Raw genomic sequence first — 11,220 nt, 5'->3', positions numbered from 1 at the left:
TTACATTCCAGCAACGCAGCCCAGTCTTCAAAAGGACTGGAGTGTGTCTAGAGCGGTTGTCTTTTGCTCAGTACTGACGCCGTGTCTCTAGGATTCTAAGTGTATGTTGTCCCATGCAGGAAAGATCATCCACAGCTAGAACGGCCAGTTCAAGTACCTTCTACAGTGGATTACAGCTTCTTCACATGAAACACGGTACACTGCTGCATTCAGAGACAACAGCCGTCTATTTTCATTGACTCTGTCTCAGATAAGTTGAGTCCAGATCCCATCAGTGGTGGTTCTGGGTCCAGATGCTCCTCAACACAATGCTGGTGGTGGTGACGGACCTGGCGGCCCGGCTCCTGGGTAACACCGCGTTCCGGCGCCACTTCCACCTGTTGCTGTCGGCGTTGGTGGTGTTTGGGCCGGCACTAAGCCTCTGGGTGTCCCAGTACAGCATCTTTGCCAAGAGGACCCACTTCCTCTACAGGTGAGGCTACTTCCTGTTTACTTCCTGAGACAAAGGTTGTGTCTGTAATGCAAGGAAGCTTAATATCATCTAGTTACCTAACTAGGTGATTGTTTAATTAGGTATCTCATTTTAATATAGGTGATTAAAAAATAACTTGTTTCAGACGTCCTCATTCTTGAAGGTAGCATCGCACGTGACAGGTCGCACTGGTGCTGTTTCCATTGAATAGACAGACCTTTTCTGACCAAGCTTGATGAAGTTGTTTCCCAAAGCATTTGGCAATAAATGAGTATAAAACTGCATGGCTGTTTTCTCTAACGTTGTTATAATCCAAACAGGTCGAGGCTTCACAGGCAAACGTGTCATTGTTACACTTTTAATTTGAAGGCGAAGAAGGGAAATGGTACGTGTGAAATGATAGAATTGGCAGACCAGTGTGCGATGTTTTTTTTTTGGATGATGGCGAAGGCTATACGAAGGCATAACCCGCCCCTCTCTGCCTCTGATTGGCCTAGCGTCAAACTTCCATCCAAACACATTCGCTTGGCTATCCTGCATTACATCTCTTACTACAGTCTGTGGTCATGTGTTTGGATGGAAGTTTGACGCTAGGCCAGAGCCGTATAATAGAAGAGTTCTGACATCTCCATTCACTCCAATGGACCAGTTTTTTTCCAGGAAGTAGAAAGTGGAACTCTTCAGTAAAAAAAGCAGCACTGTCGAGTTGCAACAAAATAGACAGTGTTGTACTTTGAAAGGGTTTTTCATCCCTTGAAATGAATCAAATTGTACATTATCGGCTTTATTTTAGCATGCAAAAGTAGCGCGAGACCCATTCCTGGCTGTTCATTGGCTAATGATTCTTGCATTTTGGTCCTCCGCTGACGCCACTCTCTTACTAGAGGACACTACGCTAGGCCAATCAGAGGCAGAGAGGGGCGGGTTATGCATTCGCATAGCCTTCGCCATCATCCCCCAAAAAATATCGCGACCAGTGTCAATTCAATCTACTCAAACCATTTCCCGTTTCGGCCTTCAAATTAAAAGCGTGAAACCAAGCTAACTTGGAATGTTGCGTTTCACCAACAAATGTGTAACGTTACTTAAGATGCAGTACCCCCTCCCCTCCAGTCAAGTCACTATACTTCAGAAGTTCAAACCATGTACAAGCTGTTACACTGCCAGTGAGAGCTGCGTCTCGCACACGCTCTGTTGTACTCGAGATATACACACACACTTTCTCTGTCAGCGTTTTGCACTGTAAAAAAAACACGAGCAAGCCGAGGAATACGCAGTAGTACGCAGTGTTTTCTTCACACTAACCGTTGTACCTTCATCATGTATCTGGTCATCACAGCGCTCAGAGCACAGTATTATGTTGAAGCTTGGGGGTCAATATGCCATTTTGTTTACGCCATATTGTTTTCTTGTCCAGTCCGCGCAGCATGTTCAGATGCTGTCATCGTCAGTTTGTTAGTGATCGCCGTCATCTGAATATTTCAATGTGTCAGCAGTCGGCCATCTTGCCGGCAGAGGCTCTCTGGCTCACAGAGTGTCACTGCACCTCAGCTAAATCAGATGTCATAATTATGATATCGTTGTCAGCTAAATCAGATGTCATATGATATCGTTGTCAGCTAAATCAGATGTCATATGATATCGTTGTCAGCTAAATCAGATGTCATAATTATGATATAGTTGTCGGAATTGTCTTCAATGTCCTCTGCAGTTTTTTATTACTTGAAGGAGCTGTGATGATGAGGTTTTAGTTTTTCTTCTGCAGTTTTTTGAAGCTCTACATTGGGTGACGTTCATAGTGTCGTTCAGCCCAGTGTGTTTTCAAAGGGAATGATCCAATCCAATGCAAAGGGAGGGTTTTTTCTTTTCTTTTCTTTTCTTTTGTTTGTTTGTTTTTGTTTTGTTTTGTTTTGTTGCTCTTTTTGTTTCCTTGCTGCTGCTTTAGGATGCAATTATTGACAAGGTCGTTTGTGCATCGATGACATCACACAGCTTCACTTTTAGTGCTTCACCTTGCCTCCTTTCACTTTTTCATGTCTCACTCTTCTTGTCAGTATGCAGCTCATATAATCCACCTTACATTCTCTGTTGTTCCTGTCTTTCTCTTTCTTTTGCCTCAGTATTGGTCACATCACTGCCAGGTTAAAATGCAGGGAAAACCTTCCAGATCTTTCGTTTGTTTGTTTTCTATTACTTTTGTTTGTTTGTTTACTTTTGTGTTTGTTTGTTTACTTTTGTGTTTGTGTTTTGTTTTTCCTTAAGTGGCAGCTTTTGGTTTCTTTTGTAAATGAGACATGAGAGAAATGTTAAGCAGTGTTGAAGAATACAACAAAACAAGAGCAAAGCAGCATTTACAGGACAGGACAGTGGCACGGAGGGGCAGAGAGGGGGCGCCTGCATCGGTTTTGTAGTTTATTTCAAACTTCACTAACACAGATCACACCATGGTTAGAATGAATATATGTTTATTGATAAGTGAGTGTGGTGCGATTGCTTGGAGACCCTTCTAGTACACGGCACGGCCGTGTCCGGAACCAGGATTGCTTGGAGACTCGTCTAGTACGCGGCACGGCCGTGTCAGGAACCAGGAACCCGGGGGTTGAGACTCTGAGTGGGGGTACGTCTCTGGGCGTAGCCTGCTAGGTCCTGCGCCCGGGCGTAGCCTGCTAGGTCCTGCGCCCGGGATGGAGACCGCATCCTGGGTGGGAGCCCGCTGGGCTCGGTGTCCCAGGATAACGTACGATCTCCACCTACCCCCCCTGGTTCCTGTGTTCAGAGGACAGAGAAGCAGATTAGGCATGTGCAAAACATATCTTTAACAGTCTGCGGGAGGAAACCGGAGTGCCCGGGGAAAACCCGCGCAGCACGGGGAGAAAACCTGCGACTCCGCTCGTGCTGCCCGTAGCGAGATGTGAACTAAGGGGTGTGGAGGGGGGGGTCGTGAAGACATGACAAACGGGAGAGAAGTGGTATGCCAGTGAGTATATAAAGGCTACAGGTGATTGAGCTGATAGAAAGCCGGTGTGGCTCGGTGATTGGATTGGAGGAGCGCAGGTGAATGGGTGATGGATTAGAGTAGGTGGCGGTGAGATATGATGCGGACCTGGTGTGATCTTGTGTTCCTGAACCTCAGTTATCAAGCTAACTCCATTTCACTAACACAGATCACACCATGGTTAGAATGAATATATGTTTATTGATAAGTGAGTGTGGTGCGATTGCTTGGAGACCCTTCTAGTACACGGCACGGCCGTGTCCGGAACCAGGATTGCTTGGAGACTCGTCTAGTACGCGGCACGGCCGTGTCAGGAACCAGGAACCCGGGGGTTGAGACTCTGAGTGGGGGTACGTCTCTGGGCGTAGCCTGCTAGGTCCTGCGCCCGGGCGTAGCCTGCTAGGTCCTGCGCCCGGGATGGAGACCGCATCCTGGGTGGGAGCCCGCTGGGCTCGGTGTCCCAGGATAACGTACGATCTCCACCTACCCCCAAAAGAGCATCAACACAGCGGGAGCTGGCTCGTCGGATGTCGTCGAGGTCGTCGTGGATGAAGATCGCATCCCGGGAGGGAGCCCGCTGGGCTCGGTGTCCCAAGATAACGGACGATCTCGGTCCACCCTCAGCGAGCTTCAACGCAGCAGGAGATGGCTCATCAGATGTCGTTGAGGTCTTCTTCTTCTTTCTCTCTCTTGTCAGGAACCAGGAACCCAGGGGTTGAGACTCTGAGTGGGGGTTACGTCTCTGGGCGTAGCCTGCTAGGTCCTGCGCCCGGGATGAAGACCGCATCCAGGGTGGGAGCCCGCTGGGCTCGTGTCCCAGGATAACTTACGATCTCCACCTACCCCCAAAAGAGTCTCAACACGGCGGGAGCTGGCTCGTCAGATGTCATCGAGGTCGTCGTGGATGAAGATCGCATCCTGGGAGGGAGCCCGCTGGGCTCGGTGTCCCGAGATAACGAACGATCTCCATCCACCTCCAGCGAGCCTCGACGCAGCAAGAGATGGGCTCGTCGGATGTCGTCGGGGTCATCGCGGATGTAGCTGTGGTATGCTTGGGAGGACCTTCGTTTTTACGGAGTCCTTTCGGGAGCATGGTGAGGGGGTGGTTTGTGATGTAAAGCGAAGTGCGGTTGAACTTCTCAGCCGGGAGGGAAGCCTGAAAGGTGACGGAGTCATTTGGCGTGGGTGGTGGGGCCATGGGGCCAAGCGACCCTGGAGTGGGCGCCGCCGCAGAAAGAGCATGTGTGGAGGAACCGGCAGCCGGACGCGCTGCAGCCCCTATTCTCTCTCTTTTTTCCTTTTCTTCTTCTCTCTCTCTTTCCTATCTTTTCTTCTCTTCTTTTCTCCTTTTGCTTTTCTTTTCTCCAGCGGCCCAAGGTTTGGACCGAGTGTTCTGAGAGGCCCTAGCGTCTCTGGGCGGAGCTCCCGTAGCTCTGCAACCCAGGATGAGGACTGTGTCTCTGGGCGGAGCTCCCGTAGCTCTGCAACCCAGGATGAGGACTGTGTCTCTGGGCGGAGCTCCCGTAGCTCTGCAACCCAGGATGAGGACTGTGTCTCTGGGCGGAGCTCCCGTAGCTCTGCAACCCAGGATGAAGACTGCGTCTCTGGGCGGAGCTCCCGTGGCTCTGCAACCCAGGATGAGGACTGCGTCTCTGGGCGGAGCTCCCGTAGCTCTGCAACCCAGGATGAGGACTGTGTCTCTGGGCGGAGCTCCCGTAGCTCTGCAACCCAGGATGAGGAATGTGTCTCTGGGCGTGGCTCTGCACCCCAGGATGAGGACTGTGTCTCTGGGCGGAGCTCCCGTAGCTCTGCAACCCAGGATGAGGACTGCGTCTCTGGGCGTGGCTCTGCACCCCAGGATGAGGACTGTGTCTCTGGGCGGAGCTCCCGTAGCTCTGCAACCCGGGATGAGGACTGCGGCTCTGGGCGGAGCTCCCGTGGCTCTGCAACCCGGGATGGAACTGAGAAGGGGGGGGGGGGGGGGAGCAAACAAGTAAAACCCACATTGGGGTGCTGGGGAAGGGGAAAGGGGGGGGTTGGGGGAGGGGGTGGGAGGGCATCGAGAGGGGGTAGAATAGTGGGAATGTTGCGGTGGGCTGCCGAGGCGGGTGGCTGCGCTGGCAACTGGAGGGGGGGGGAAGACGGGCCGCTGGCGCTGAAGGAAGAGACTTCGAGGGAGTGGAGAGGGGAGGGGCAGACAAGGGAAAAACAACATAGGGGTGATGGGGAAGGGGAGGGGGGGGGGGGAGGGTATCCGTTAGGGGAAGAACAGGAGGAAGGGGGATGACGCCGGTAGCCGCGGAGGCCGTGGCGGAAAGAGGGGCCGCGAAGGCCACGGAGGGAGGGGGGTAAGCCGCGGAGGCAGAAGGAAGAGGTTGAGCGGGGAGGGAGGGGTGGGATGCGTGTGCGTGGGGACCCGGGAGAGCGGGTGGTGGACAGAGAGAGGCAAGAAATGTAGACAATGCATTGTAAACTACATTTTGGTGGGGAAGGGGAGGGGGAGGGAAGGGGGAGGTTGGGGGAGGGGGTGGGAGGGCATCGAGGGGGGGTAGAAAAGTAGGAATGTTGCGGTAGGCCGCCCTCGCTGAGGTGGGCAGCTTCGCTGGCAACGGAGGGGGGGACAAACAGGCCGCTGGCGCTGAAGGAAGAGACTGCGAGGGGAGGGGAGAAGAGGATGCGTGTGCGCGGGAGTCTATGGGTGCGCCCCCGCCGCGCTGCGGCTGGAGGGCGGAAAGGAGGTTGAAAAGGAGGAGGGAAGGGGAGGCTGCGACCGAGGTGACGTTTAGCCTGCTGGCTGTGGCCACAGTGGCGTGAGCCTGGAGGGAAGGGAGGGGGGAGGGAAGGGAAGGGGAGGCTGCTACCGAGGTGACGTTTAGCCTGCTGGCTGTGTGCACGGTGGCGTGAGCCTAAAGAGAAGGGAAGGGGGGGGGGGAAGGGGAGGCTGTGGCCGTGGTGGCGTGAGTCTGGTGGCTGTGGCCACGGTGCCCTGAGCCTGAAGGGAAGGGAGGGGGGAGGGAAGGGGAGGCTGTGGCCGTGGTGGCGTGAGTCTGGTGGCTGTGGCCACGGTGCCCTGAGCCTGGAGGGAAGGGAGGGGGGAGGGAAGGGAAGGGGAGGCTGCTACCGAGGTGACGTTTAGCCTGCTGGCTGTGTGCACGGTGGCGTGAGCCTAAAGAGAAGGGAGGGGGGAGGGAAGGGGAGGCTGTGGCCGTGGTGGCGTGAGTCTGGTGGCTGTGGCCACGGTGCCCTGAGCCTGAAGGGAAGGGAGGGGGGAGGGAAGGGGAGGCTGTGGCCGTGGTGGCGTGAGTCTGGTGGCTGTGGCCACGGTGCCCTGAGCCTGGAGGGAAGGGAGGGGGGAGGGAAGGGAAGGGGAGGCTGCTACCGAGGTGACGTTTAGCCTGCTGGCTGTGTGCACGGTGGCGTGAGCCTAAAGAGAAGGGAGGGGGGAGGGAAGGGGAGGCTGTGGCCGTGGTGGCGTGAGTCTGGTGGCTGTGGCCACGGTGCCCTGAGCCTGAAGGGAAGGGAGGGGGGAGGGAAGGGGAGGCTGTGGCCGTGGTGGCGTGAGTCTGCTGGCTGTGGCCACGGTGCCATGAGCTTGATGGGAGGGGAGGGGGGGGGGGGAGGGGAGGCTGTGGCCGCGGTGGCGTGAGCCTGCTGGGATGGGAGGGGAGGCGGGAACGATGCCTGGGCCCGACGGGGGCAGCAGCGGCGTGATCCGAAGCGAGCTGGGCAGACCCGGGTCCGTGTGCCAAGGCTGAAGGCGGAGGATGGGAGGGGAGGGGGGGGGAGCGTGTGCACTGAGAGCTAATGTTGTTTTGGGATGAACTGTCCCTTTAACGGTCTTGTTTTCTTAGGGAGTACTTAGTAGCAGTAGTAGCAGTACTGTAGCAGTACTGTATTAGTAGTAGCGGCCGTAGTGACTGTTGTGATGCATGGCACCGGACTGTTGTTGTGGTGCGCGGCACCAGACTGTTGTCGGCACTACGGCAGCACGGCATCTAGCAGTAGTAGCCTAGTAAGTAGCCACGTCTAGTAGTAGCCGTGGTAATAGTGGTAGTAGTCGGAGCGGCTAGTGGTAGCAGTCGTAGTTGCTGTAATCGGTAGTGACATGACGTCGCTTCGTAGTAGTGGCAGCAGCAGCAAGTGGGATGAGAGGCTGTTGCTTAGTGAGGTACACATTGGCACTGTTCACCCCTCATACAGGTAATAGTGTTGATTCAGTAAATGCATGGTTTGGAGTTGCTGAAGTCAATGGTAATCGCGTGAGATGCGATGTCAATATACTGTAAGTCACGTCAGATAGTATAGAGGAGTTTCAGGAAAGCTAAACTTGAATGAAAAACAGAAGAGGTACACCTGGCCGTGAAGGCGATGGGTGTGCGCCAAGGAGGGTCAGCTGGAGCCTGGAGGTGAGCGACGGTCCAGTCGGAGATGGTGGTTGGCCATGGAGTGGCCTCGGCATTGCTGTGGCTCGAGCTGGGCTGGAACGTGTCGGCGCGGGGCGCGCGTGGAGGACACGGCTGTCGTGTCGCCTGAGGATCTCCGATGACGGCAGCGGTGTAGAGGGCGGTGTCTGGCTGGAACTGGATGGCGAAGATTTGACGCCCGGGCGAGGGACATACAACGGCGCGTGCCAGCTGACTTTTCTTTTTTAACTATTTTAATGAACTGTTCGCTTGAGTTGAAATGGGTCGGAACGAACGAGTGCGTCTTGAACAAGCAGTCGTGAAGACATGACAAACGGGAGAGAAGTGGTATGCCAGTGAGTATATAAAGGCTACAGGTGATTGAGCTGATAGAAAGCCGGTGTGGCTCGGTGATTGGATTGGAGGAGCGCAGGTGAATGGGTGATGGATTAGAGTAGGTGGCGGTGAGATATGATGCGGACCTGGTGTGATCTTGTGTTCCTGAACCTCAGTTATCAAGCTAACTCCATAAATTGTTAATGTCATGCCATATAAATTATTTATATTAAATTTTTATTTTTGTAGTTTGTACAGATGTTAGTCACCACTGAAGTTCTATTTTTAAAGAGTAAATATATTATATATAAATATATCTATTTGTTGCAGAGTTTGTTTTTTTGTTTTGTTCTGTTTGCATTTTGGAGAGGGGGGTTGTGGGACGGGGAGGGAGGGGTTTAGTTTTTGGAGTGAATGGTGCACTTGGAGGAGCATGAAGGAGAAGGTGTGTTTTGACCTTTCCTCTTGACCCAAACTCCTTCATTGTCTTTTTGTCAAAATGTCTAAAACACTGTGACTTCTGAAAACTATGCTCAAGATGACCGTTGTGTTCCCTCACCTGCTATAGAAATTTAACTAACAAAATAAATTAAATGGAAAAAAAACACGATTCTGTGGTCTTTGCCAATGGATTCTTTTGATTTTTGGTCAGTAATGATGTCACTGATGATGATGTCACAATGTCTATGACATCATCAGTGATGTCACTCGAGCACTCGATGATGTCATGGTCACTCAAGCAAGGACAGTGCAGATAATCATATATTTTTTTTTTATAATAACACTAAATAATAAATTAAGTTAAATTATATTTACACTAAAGTCAGGTGCTTTCATCACATTCTTTATGTTATTTTCCTTTAACTTGTGCTTTTTTATCTTCCATCCATAATTTATTTGTATGTGAATAAAAGTGGAAATAGGCATAACAATCTTCTTTTAGTTTTTATTACACTTCTAGTTCATTTGAGCATATTAAAGTGGGCCGCTAGGCGTGTCGGGAATCGAACCAATAACCCACCTATCAGGTAGCGACACAGACACAGGGACTCAACCTGCTGAGCTATGAGCTGTTTGGAGTCCATTTTCTGAATTCTACACACTGTGTTCAGACTGACAACAACACAGAGCATAACCATGACAAGTTTTCAGGGACTTTCTGAGCTGGTTCTGATAAAATGTAAAATGCACAGTTCAGAGATCCCCTCCCCCCCCCCCCCCCCCCCCCCCACACACACACGCACACAAACATCAGATTCATGATGTTTACAGCAGCGATTTAACTTTTTTACCCTGGGTTTCCTGTGGGCGAGAGACCTAGGCAGAGAGATAGAGAGAGAGAGATCACTGGTCCACACTAGCTCAAATTAATAACTCATTAACTCAAATCAACTCTCAATAACTGTCAAACTAGATGAATGACAGAATGTTTAACAGTTATTGAGAGTTGATTTGAGTTACTGAGTTATTAATTTGAGTTAGTGTGGACCAGTGATGTCACTGGTCCACAGTTTAACACTCAATAACTGTCAAATTAAATGACAGACTTCAAACTGTTTACAGTTTTCTGACTACTAATGATACAAAGCTGGTTGAAAATGGGCGGAGTGTTCCTTTAATGACTTCAGCAGCAAATCAGATTTGCCTGTAATGTGAACATGGCCTAACTGTTCTGTCATATTTTCTCCTGTACCCTCCTCTCCTATACACCAGGATGTTCCTGCGCTCGGGCTGGGGCTGGACGTGCCTCTTCGTGGGCTCCTTCGTCTTCCTCCTCTCCTTCTCCATCCGTCGCTCCATCTCCCTCTCCCTGCGTCACCTCTCCCGGCTCGGGCGGCCGGCGGGCTGTGGCTGGCTTTCCGCGGCTCCTGGACCTGATGGAGAACGCCACGGGATGCTGCTACGAACCGTTAGCCGCCCCCCTGGAGGACGCCGGCGGCCAGTCTCTCCTGCTGCTGCGGGAAGGGGACAGCAAGTCCGAGTGCCTGAGGGCCGGGATGCTGTGGAGGGGCTACGAGGTCTCACAAGACGTCTTCCTCCTCTGTCTCTGCTGCCTGCTGCTGGCCGAGGAGACGGCCGTGTTCGGCCCGTACCTGAGTCTGGGCGGGACGGCGGACGCCCCTCTCCGCATCCTCTTCCTGTTCTGCGTCCTCTTGCTGGGCCTCTGGGTGTTTCTGCTGCTCTGTCTCTTGGCTTACTTCCCTCAGTTCCCCACACAGCTGCTGGGGGGCGCTCTGGGGTGCCTCAGCTGGAGGGGCCTGTACCAGGGCTTTTACCGGCTGGGTGCCAGCTGGTACTGCCCCGGTCGTCCCGGACTGGGGCTGCTCAACACCAAGAGCGGCACCGGAACCGAGGGGGATGGAGAGGCGAGCCGAGATCAGTGACATGAACTGAACGGATCACAGAAATCAATTGAGATGCAATAGAGGAGCGTTTTACTCAGATACAATGATGGATCTAATAAAACTATTACAAAGATGAACTGAGGACATATTTTCCTTCATTGGTTAAGATGCCATCAAGATGTGTGAAGTTTTGCAGTTTTCAATTTGTCTTAAACTAGGCACGCAGTGTGTAAGAATTGATTAAATGCTTATATTCACAGCAGTCACCTTGTGTTGAACAAATGGACAGAGACAGGTGGACTTTCACAAATTCATCTGTGCATCATAACATTGTTTATGCATGCTCTTAGTCCTCCAAGGTTTGACTCAGTGGCAGGTGTTTCTGCTGGTTGTCCACATGACGAGACAGGTTTGAAAGATGTAGTAGACCTAGAGACTAAATATCTCAAGAAGAACCCAGGCTGGAGAATTCCAGGAACACTGTTAATCGAGGAATACTGGCATCAGACAGATTTAACAGATACAAAGATGGACAGTTATTTAACAGATAAGATCGATGTTTGAAAGACTGAGGAAAAACGATCGCAGTCCAATACTTTGATGGGAAACATGAAGGAGAAGTAAAAGAATAAGATGGACAAACAGTATGGCTGATGCATGAACACATCC

General features: G+C 52.0%; 1 pseudogene across 1 annotated transcript; it reads left to right on the top strand.

Annotated features, from left to right (window-relative positions):
• The first annotated feature begins 293 nt into the window (after positions 1 to 293).
• Positions 294 to 10,590, top strand: LOC310797320 (fat storage-inducing transmembrane protein 1 pseudogene; annotated as a pseudogene). Its single transcript has 2 exons — positions 294 to 472; positions 9,920 to 10,590. The product of its transcript is annotated as a fat storage-inducing transmembrane protein 1 pseudogene (transcript).
• Positions 10,591 to 11,220: the final 630 nt, after the last annotated feature.

The sequence above is a fragment of the Poromitra crassiceps genome, assembly GCF_964638095.1.
Source record: "Poromitra crassiceps genome assembly, chromosome: 23".
NCBI classification, from domain to species: Eukaryota; Metazoa; Chordata; class Actinopteri; order Beryciformes; family Melamphaidae; genus Poromitra; species Poromitra crassiceps.
The sequence above is the reverse complement of the archived record's forward strand: the minus strand, read 5'-3'. Positions and strand labels throughout refer to the sequence as shown.